At 37.9% G+C, this 11,217-nt stretch overlaps 1 long non-coding RNA gene across 1 annotated transcript; it reads right to left on the reverse strand.

The window, feature by feature from the left end:
- Positions 1-1,399: 1,399 nt before the first annotated feature.
- On the reverse strand, positions 1,400-7,727 carry LOC139694414 (uncharacterized). Its single transcript, XR_011702132.1, has 3 exons — positions 7,600-7,727; positions 3,274-3,355; positions 1,400-1,672 (listed from the first exon to the last, which is right to left on the reverse strand). It is a non-coding gene; the product is annotated as an uncharacterized lncRNA (long non-coding RNA).
- Positions 7,728-11,217: the final 3,490 nt, after the last annotated feature.

Raw genomic sequence — 11,217 nt, forward strand, 5'->3', positions numbered from 1 at the left:
AGGTTCAGGATGCCGCGGGAGATCAGGAAAACAATTAAATATTGAATACTTTTGTAAAAAGGGCTGCCATTTTTTCCGGGGCCCCGCCGCCCGGCTGGAAAAAATCGCAGCCCTTCTCACAATAATATTCAATATTTAATTGTTTTCCTGATCTCCCGCGGCATCCTGAACCTACCGTCAAAATCTCTGGTGACAATTTTGTGCATATTAGCGAATCGAAAATATTTTGCAAAAAAAAAATTTCGGCTGCAAAAGAGAACTGATGTAACACAGTCTACAGACTCGCCTCCGCATTCGGCAGCTTATCCCTCAGGCTACCGGGTTGCTTATACATGAAGGGTTCAAAACCAGAATTTGTTCTGCAAAACTACGAACTTGGCCGTTTTTTTTCTCAAAATCAACTCGAACTCAGCAAGGGTCTCTCACCCGACGAATCCAAGGCATCTGCCTGCCTCGACGCCTCTCTCGCCTGGCGTGGGGCTCTGGACTTGGAATATTTTCGCTGAGTGGACTCGAGACTTGAATATACCACTTTCTCGTGGAGGCTTAGCATCTCATTTTGGGCCTCATAGTACTCCTAGACGAGTCGTGAGCGGTTGGCCGCCGATGGAGCTACTCTTTTGAAGCGTGAGCCGGTTCATGGAAAACATTCGATAGAATGATTTTTCGCATATAATACACCAATTAACTCTTAATTTTTGGAATTCGCTCAGTTGGGTGCATGACGTAATATTTGACCTTGTACGAGCAAATGTAGCTCATATGTTTATTGTAATTAATGAATTACACCTTAATAACCAAAGAACAATTATTCAGAGTGCACAAAGGGTTACTGACGCACGGATTAAGGCATCTTTTCATATTTTAATTATGCTACACAAATATAGAATTCACATATAGTGAAGCTACATAACTATTTAATGCTGATAATTGAAATGTATTTTACAGTTAATACATTAAACAATCAATTCGATAACAATTTGTTACGAATAGATATTTGCGGTAAATATCGACGTTCCTTTCAGGTTTATTTAGTTATAATGCGGTTTTGATTCATAACAAATAGTATAATCCGCATTGCAAAATGTATTGCAGAGGGTGTATTTGTGCATTCAGACTGCCATTATTTTTTTGGCAATTATTAGTAGACATTCAGTCACAGTTCTCTGTACTCTAGTTAACAATTTAATTCAGCATAATTTTGGTGTTTTAAAAACCTAAGAAAAAAGATTTTATTTTTGAGATAAATTCCTGTATTTCTCTTTTTAATTATTAAGCAGCATATTGAGGCAAAATTTGTCATTCAAAAGGTACACTAAGAGGGAGATGTAAAAATTATACATAATTTATTATTGTCTCTTTCATCTTTATTATTCATAAATACATTTGTTGGGATAAATATGTCTTAGAAATTACATCAGAATTCCAAATATCCATTGTTAACCAAAACATTTTACCGAAATACCATCATATCCACTATCCACAAAGTTGTTGGTGGAGTAGTTCCACATGAAGTGCACTTCTTTAGATGCTGGCGGCACTGTCCAACTTTGCACCAGCAAGGAAATATACACAGTCTTTCCTTATTTCCTTTGCTGAGAAAGCTTGCCGATCAACCTCGATTCACAAGGAAGCTGCTCTTCTCACCTAGCATAAGCATCCAAGGGAAGACCTGCGGGAAAAGAATATGCGATTACAAGTTTTAAGTTGAATGTGGTTTTTTGAAACTACTTTTAGGATGATTTAGGCGAAATAATAAATACCTGTGTGTTCAAAAGGACTAAAGAAATATTTACAGTTTAAAGATTGAAAGATATCTTCCCCTTCAAAAATTAAAAAAAAAAATTGGAAAACTAAACTAAACTCGTTGAAATATCAGAGATATTGATTAAAATGCTTAAGCTTTAATTTAAATGGAAATAAATGCCATACAAATGGTATTTTTGCGAAACAGATTAAATTCATCCATGAAGATTTATTGGAAATTTTTCAATTTGCTGCTACTTCACTCAATTTTAACATTTTATTCATATTTCTAAATCTAATGGGTAGAAAACCTCTAGATGAATATGCCTGGGATAAAGCGATGGTAAAGAATGGCTTACTGAAATGAATAACTTCAGATCATTACTCATAAATACCATGCAAGAAATTTGAAACTAAAATGCATTATATAGGTTTGTGCATGTTGATCAAATGAATTATTTAAAACATTCTTGTTTCAAAGATTTCCAAATATATTTAAATAATGTCATAAAGATATGGAAATTATAACATTAAGTTTAAATAACATCTGAATCTCTTTTTAATCAAGAAATAGGAGATGAGGTACAATGGAACATGGAACAACTTATACCTAACTGTATCAAATATGTTTATTTGAATAAAAAATCACCTGGGCTGATTATTATGTTCACAACATGTTTCTACAGACTCATTGATGGTTTCATAATTTTTTTTCTAAAGGAGCTCTTGCCTCCCCTTCCACACTCTCTCATCTGCCCATGTGAGCAATATATCCCAAAGAGGTGACCAAGTATGAACCAAGGAATGAAGAAGATTGGGATCTGAGAATAAGTGCAGAATGAAAGCAGAAGAGGAGTGTGCTGGGTGAGTCCAAGGCAAGAGAGGTGGGAAAACAGTAAACAGTGAGGGCAAACAAGGAAGTGTCTTGCCAGTCATCAAACATGACATCATCCTTGCTTAATATCCTTTAACAGAGGAAAGTAACACCTATTTGAACAAATTGTGTTGTTACATCTTCACTTAAAACAGTTGCTAATGCCAGTAAATAAGCATATATTGGAAGCTTATGAAAGTGTATGGAGATGGGAAAAAAAATAAATGGGAATGAAATTAAAACAATGATTTTGCAGTATGGAAGGGGAGGGAGGAGAAGTTTTTGGGTCTAATTTGAAGAAATTTGGAATGATTACTGGGCATATTGACTGGAAAATAATTCCATGTGTGTCATAGAAGGGAGAATGCTGGCTTGGGTGGTGGAAAAACCTGACACCCAGTAAGCATCACAGCTTTGACAGAAGTGACCTAATGGACCTCACAGGAGGAAAACCACGAGTAAACATCAAGAATATCTCCATCACCGAAGAACATCATTCATGGGAGAAATTTTTAACCATCTGGTGAAATCCCAAACAACATTTTTACTGTCCACAGACCATACATATCATGTAAGTATCAGTCTTCAAACAAAGAAATTTACAACACACATTTTGGCACTATGAGCATGCTTAAAAAGGCTTCGAAAAATACCTTGGACCTGAAGACTTCGGAAGGTGGTCAGTGAAACTGTCATCAATGAAGACAACCAACGTGGATGGAGAACCTGGAAATGCTAAGTATTACAATATGGAAAGATAAGTATTACAATTATTTGTTACTTAATTTATTCAATGAAAAATAACATTCCATGAGAACTAATTTCCCGAGTTTCAATTTGAAACCACATAAATTATCATAATTTTCAATGTGCTTGATATTGTGTTATAAATGATTACAGCCATTGGTGACTTACAGTATATGAAATTGCTGATTTTTGATAACTTATATGGATGTTATGATTTCTAGTCGAATACGAGTGAATATTGCTATTTGCATGAAAGATATGGATATTATTCAAGAGAGGCATGGCAAATTTTTCCATATTACATATCTCGTATTGCATAGAAGGAATGGTAAAAAATTTAAATATTTTGAATAAGGGCCTATATGGTTGGAGATAACTTCGTACAACATGTATAGAGATGATCCCCAGAACACTTTTCCATATGAATCCCTTGGAAAAAAATTAAAATGAAACAAGTTTTAATGCATCTAGAGACTTATGCAGGAACCAAAAAGTGTACATCAAAGTGTGCAGTTTAAAACTGCAGATTATTAACATCAATATTCCATGCACCAGTTTATCAAATATGTAGACTTAAAACCTTGGTAATGATGCATAAATTATTACTTCTTTTTGAGATTGAAATTAATATCCTCTTGCAATATTGCACGATTGAATGCAGGGACCTTTGTCTTTTTGAAAAGGTAGTACATTAGTATGGTGAGACTTTCATAGTTTCACCTAAAATGAAAGTGTTGAAAATTTTCTTAGTTGAGTAACCTTTAGTGAATAATTTATTTTTCTATTGACATTTTGTCAAAATGCATGCCATAAGAAAGAGCAAGGCAAATATTGACATTAATAATCAATCCATCTTGCAAAAGGTAATTCTTAGTGAAATGTTTCAATACAAAGCTGAAGGAATGATAAGAGTAAATTTAGTATGACACTTTCACATTATTTACAGTAATGTATATTTTCATTAGCTTTCATAATGATTTACTCATCTTCCTCAGAAATTGATCAAGTTCTTGAGATAACATTAACAGTGGGTAAACATACTATTTTTAAATTAAGGTGAGGAATTAAAGCTAATTCTGATTTTACTGAAATTATTTTAATTTGGTTAAACTTGACCCATTTAAAAATATATTACACATACTAAACAGGGGGTGTGGTGGTCCAATGGGTAGTGTGTTGGTTTCCTGCCCAGGGGGCCTGGATTTGATTCAGGGTGATGCCTCTTTGAGACCCTCTGCCTTTCATCCATGCTGTGAGATTTTTGGGAACCAGTTCTTCCTGGGAAACCACAAAGTGGCACAAGGAAAGGAACTGGCCCCCATTATTATCCTGTTGCTCAGTGAATGTCACAAAATTTAGCTTATTACCAAGTGAGGTTTATCAAAGCCAACCTACAAGTTTATTATTGTCGTTGGATAGCCTAAAGGAAAATAGCATCCTTGCCAACATAAGCTTAGTATGCACTATGGTTTTGTAAAAATCCATGATACCTAAAGTCAAAATTTGAAACATTCGAGAATATGAACTCGCCAAACGATTAAACAAGACTAACCACAGTGATCAGCTCAAGGATTGATTTTAATAAATATAAGAGTGGAGCTTACCTAACAAAGGCCAAAAACATGTGGGATTAAGAAAGTTTGACTAAATACCTCGCACCCAGTTGCAAAGGTGTTTGGCTAATTAGGTCAACATGCTAAAATTAAGGCACGAAGATGAGGCAGTTCATTTCCTTGGGCTGCCTGTGGTTTGCATATTGATCACCATAAAAATAATAGAATTACAATAAGGGGGAAATTTTCCAAAGTCACCAGGAATCAGGCTGGGCCCTTCAGAGTAAAACTGAACCATCTCATCCCTTGGCTACCTCGCCTTCTGGGATAAATAATTGAATACTTTCTAATTTATAATAATTAATTTTAATATTTAATAAATGCATAATTTCTATCATAAGATTATATTAATTTAATGAAGAGATTTGAAAAATGAATTTTCTCAATGAATAATAAGACAACAACCCTGCATCATTGGGATTATTACAAATTGGGCTTCTTTGGTTAATTTTTGCATTGTTGTTCCAAAGATGTGATGCTTTCAAAATTGGCTACTGAACTTTCAATAACAAGCTAATTTGAATCTATAATTGCATCTTAGGTGTCTTAAACTGATTAATTTTCTAAACATATTAATACAAAAAAATTACACAAACTTACTTGATTTGGCACATACTACATATTTGAGAAGCGGTCTCGCAAAATCTTTTGCCACTGCCAAAAAAAGGTGCCATATTATATAAGGTGCAAGTTTTCACTGTGGAGTGATTTTTTAATTAGGTAAAATACTTTACAATAATAGGTATATAAAACATACTTTTAACTAATATTACTGAATAATAAAACTAATTTTTAAATAATATATTAGTTCATCGTTAAATGAAGGTTTAAAGTTGGTATTGGAAAGACACTAAAATACAGCCACTTCTCTTTTCAACCTTGTCAAAAAAGAATACCCGACACCACAAACTGCAATAGATCCTTCCGTTTAACATTCTTCTACCTGCCTTCAATCCACCCAATGTCCCCATTATATTCCTACAGTCGGCTGTCTTGACTAATATTCTCCCCTTCAACATATTCATATCAGGCTTGATCACATGCAAATTTATGTTTGAATGTAAGGAGATTGTGATGTATTTCCTACAAAACACTTATTTGCTGCATCTAATTACAACACCCAGGCATCATCTTAAGGTACCCAAAGATTATGACCCTGCGTTTAAAACTAGGGCTCGCAAATGTAAAGTCTTGTGAGAAATGCAGAGTAATCTTTTATTCTCGGCTCTATTACAGTGTCAACATTTACACCATTGCTACATACTTGGACAAAAATATAAATAAGCCATCATCGTACTTATACTTGGGAAGAGAGTGAAAATAATTGGCATATTGTCATAATAGAGCCAAAAAAAAACTAATTTTATAAGATTTTACCCATATTTTCTCCTCTAGGCTGCAGTGGGACATTTTTTCATGTGGTTTTCCTGCAATGGGTCAAAGAGGATATGACGAGGGATGCTTGACATGTCTCTGTATAGGAGTGACCTAATCCGAAGCGTATCTGCAGAGAAAGCATTTCAACAGAGTATATTTTAAGACTGAAAAAATTAATGATTTGGTGGCTAATTTCACCTAACTTCAACTCACCTGGACGGGTCTTAGTTATCCTTTTAAGGATTCCTGGGACATACATTCCAGTCGCTCCCAAACCCGACGCTAGATTTGAGCGCACAGCCTCTGAGCCTGGGCGGGGAGAGCGCGATACTAATTAGGGTGCCACCGTCGCGTACGAAGGAATGAACTACAAAATTCAGGTTGAATTTTTATCAACTAAACACGCGATCGAATCTGCAGGCCCTCCCATTTTCGTATCACATGCCAGGCGAACGGTAGACTAGGAGGTAATCAGATTATAAATTGTGGAGTTTTTAAAATGACCTATATTTGGACGTCGTAAATCGAAATTTCGATGTGTGTGCACAAGAATTAGAAACTACCGCGGCCGTGATTGCAACCTCAGTATTGCCTCGGTTCGACAATATCTGTAATTTAAGGGGAGGTGACCAAAAGCAGAGGATATCAGCGCCAATAGGGATGAAGGAGAAAGGGTGGAAAGAAACCTCAAGTCGGCAAGAGTCAACTCTTAACGAAAGGCGCCAAGGGGTTCGCAGTTTAACGTCCCCAACGACGGACGGTGCACTCACTAAAAGTGCTCTCCACAAAGCACCTTCATTGTAGGTTTCGAGGAACCACTGAAAAATACCTGCGGTCTCTAGGACTCAAACTAGGACCCTCTGGGTGGGAAGCCAATACGTTACCCAAACGCACCATTCCGATCCCCAGGGATGACAATTACGGGGCCATCATTAACGCATTCCCCCAGGGCAATAACCAACGACAATTAACCCAATCTAAAGACCAGATTTACCACGTACGTCAACCCTTTGCTCCGTGTATGGATATATGGATGCCAGCAAGGGAAAGCACATTCCAAAATACTTTTTGTAGGCTGTCTACATACTTACCAACATGCAACCGTCAATTTTGGAAAGTGGCCCTAAGATCTAGATGAACGAAACCTGACAATTAGAAACTTTACACACTGAGCACGTTTATGAAGAAGCCTAATCTAGTACTGCATGTTTGCACATGGGCTTTTATAAAATCGCCACTTACCAATGATGTAGAGCTGCCCGTGATTTCAATCGCTAAGTCCTCTCCAGAGTGGCTTGACGTAATGCCCTCGCGGGTTACACGCAGTCAGGGATAACCAAGAGTCCATCCGCTTTGAACGCCTGGCTCATTCTGGCTCTCATTGGAAACTGGCGAGACTAAATGCCCGTCGGCAGGTAAGAGGGGACTTTGGGGGGAAGGCGGGGGAGGTTAAGGGGGTTACTGAGTGGGAGACTTCGCACAAAAGAGAGTGAAATCGAATTGGGACGCTGGAAAATGAGGCGGAGGGTATAGCTAGCCCATTTCAATTCTGTAAGGGTACATTTCGCGTATCTTCGCAGGGCATTGTATTGGAGCGAACTGGAGTCCAGTAGTTAACCGTTCCCGTCCTTGCCGAAAGCTTGAGTGCCGAGTGTACGGAAAGTTTCCGCCAAGACTACCAGCCAGCAATGCAATTGCGTGCTCCTCCAGAAATGCGCACGCGTCATTAAACGAGCCATCGTTTGACCATTGAGTGAATCCAGACTTGGGTCTCATTGTTGGTCCACGACTATAAAAATACATGCCGTAATACACATGCAAGTCAATGATGATGCTAATGCCTTGCGACCCGGAAAATAATTTGCAAGATCCAATTAAATTGGCGATAAATTGTAGTAAGGAAAATTTAATCAGGAACTCGTTAAAAATAATCTGTCGGCCGCTAATATTCCTCAGTAGCCATTATGAACCTGAGTATTTCCTTAGTTTTCTTTGAGTTACTTACATAAAGGCATAGCAACTTGTACATTACGGGGAGGGTGGGTTGGATGGAGGGTCAGAGGAAAGGGGGGAGGGAGGGTTTAGGCACAGGCGAAGCAACATTGTCTATCCCGCCTCGGAAGTGCGATGAGTCAACCGCATCCCATCCGACGGACTGTGCAGTGCACTGGGATATCCTTGGGTTGCATTCGATTCCTCTTTCGCGGTGACTCTATCATCTCTTAGACTGGTCTCAATCCTCCTTCCCTCATGCGGGTAGGGGGATTGAGAATTCTCCCGCAGTATCCCTGCCTGTCGTAAGAGGCGATTAAAAATGCGGAGAGACTTAACCCAAAAATAACCCCAAGGAATAAAGGGGTGCTTCCGAAGAGTCTATGGATTTACTGTCGGCGTACGGCCATACCATTTGGCCTGAGATCCTCATAGGTGTTTGCCGCACCTGGAGACCCTTAAGTGAGAGAAGGCATCGGGGAGGGTGTGCGCTCTGGTTCCCAACCCGGTTTTGAAAATCTGGTATGGAAATCAGGGAGTAATATTCTTCTTTGGCTCTGGATTACGTGAAAACGCGTGTCTGGGACCTTTTCACTCTCAGTCAATTGACATTCTTCTCATTAATATGTTTTGAAAGAAGATTAGAAGTGGGACCTTTTTTCTGAAATTCTTACACTTGGTCCTCCAAAGTCATCGCTTCAAAAACCGAGCATGAAGTTTCTGAACATTCCAATGCATGATACGAAGAACGGAATGTCCATACATACAGTGCAAGTACAAGTAGATGTAAGAGCACAATGGTCTGAAATTGAGAGCCTAGAGACCTTTATGCTCTCACGTGCCCTTTGTCCACCGACTAGAATACATGGAAACAATTAATTCACTTCATTATGGTTTGTCAATCAAAATTCGAATCGACCGTAGTTCAGCTTGACACTTCTTGTCGTATCAAAAGCGGGAGAGTTGAGGTCAGAATATTGCTAGTTGTTTTCAGTGAAACTTGGTACTAAAAACTAGGCGAGGAGTATGTCATATGGGCGTAACACAGTGCATCTGCGATCAATATTTAGGTTTCCCCGAAGGAATTTGAGAGAACCGCAAAGTTATGGTAGCCATTTCCATCGGAATTCGCCAGGAATGTGGCGATTGAAGCCATTACCTTCCGGTGAGAGGTTCAGTTAGGCATTTTAAGGTTTATTTCCATGTTTAGTTATGTCGGTATATTTAATCCAAATATCTAAGTAGATGTATCTAAATATAAAATCTTTTCATTCTCGATGACACTGTACTATTTTCTTAACTAGAGATGATTGATAACATTTGGTTATTACCTTAATTCATTAATCTACGTTTTTACTCAAAACATTTTATTTTATTTAATCTGTTTCATAGTGTTAAAGTTACCACCTCTCGAATATCCCTACAGGTTTATCACCTTTTAATTTATCAAGGAGGTACAAATTTATTCTGCAGTGGAGGAAATATTTTATTTCTCATTAAAGTCGTGATTTTTTACCTAATACACACGCCCAGCCATCTCGACGACTGTCGGCGCATACTTTTCAGCCTGGGGAGCAAGAATTACGTTTACCTGAATGCTAGGATTGACGAAGAAATGAGACTACGGTCGGACAATGTTCTTCTGATCCCTCATCGTTCGTGGAAAAAAATGGAACTTAAATCATCTATTCTACACTTGATCTCTCTAATTTTATCGAAATGATCTCTCCTACCGTAGTCCGATTGGGGTATTAATACATTTCCTCATCACTGCTTAAGAGATGTCCTTCAAATTTATGCAAGAGATTTTAATCTGTAATTTAAACTACGCTCCGTGAGTGACTTCTAGCCTAGCTGCTCTAATATTGTGGATACACTACTAAGTATATCATAACAGCGATGCACGCATCTAGCTCCTCTATGCTGCACGCGATCCAATTGCCATTTTATCCAATTTTGTGAGGATCCCATATCCTTGCAGCATATTCTAAATGAGGCCTACAGGCCTACCAAAGTAACCAGCGAGAGATAACGTTTATCTTGGACCTTTTCATTACATTTACCTGGCATTCTTCTAATAAAGCCTACTTTTTCGTTAGCTTGTCCACATCTTCTTTGCATGTGTTTTACCCAGGAGAGATCATGAGGGAGGGTAACATCTAGGTATTTAAATTAGTCTACAATTCCATTTCGGTGTTCCCGATTCAGTATGCATTCTCGAGGGAATTGCTCTTTTCCCAAAAATTCATCACTAAGCATTTTTTAAGTTTAACTCTAATTGCCTGAACCTGAATAATGCATGTCAATTAGCCATCATAAGGAGGAAGAAGTCAATATGGTATACGATCCGTTAGAGGATATAATCGCGGATGTTCCTGGAAGGGAAACACTTTATAGTGATGTGGGAATAATATGGTTGTGAGGTAGACTAATACGGTTAAGGGAGGAGGAATGACCCCGGGGAGAAAGCAATTGAATTCTGCATGAGAAAGGGGTTAGTCATCACAAACACTTAGTTTAGACACGTAAAAAAAGACATAAGTATCCATGGTAAATACTGGGTTACTCCGAAAGGTATCAGTTATATTATATTGTGGTTAGACAAAGATTTAGGAACATCGTGATCTATTTGCACAGGTTCGCGAGAGCGGATGCGGACTCATCAAAATTTAGTTTTTATGAAGGGCATCGACCGATTCAAAAAGAAAAAGGCAAGGTAGGTGGGTTAGAAAATGGAATTGAGATGTATTAACTGGATTGACAAGAAGGCTGAATATCAGCAGGCTGAATTTAAGAATTTTCTAGACAATATTACATTTAATCTGATGACCTTCTACTGAAGATAATACTCGAAAAGGAAGAATCATG

This window comes from Hetaerina americana, unplaced genomic scaffold (assembly GCF_022747635.1).
Source record: "Hetaerina americana unplaced genomic scaffold, ioHetAmer1.1.p SCAF_5, whole genome shotgun sequence".
Classification (NCBI taxonomy): Eukaryota; Metazoa; Arthropoda; class Insecta; order Odonata; family Calopterygidae; genus Hetaerina; species Hetaerina americana.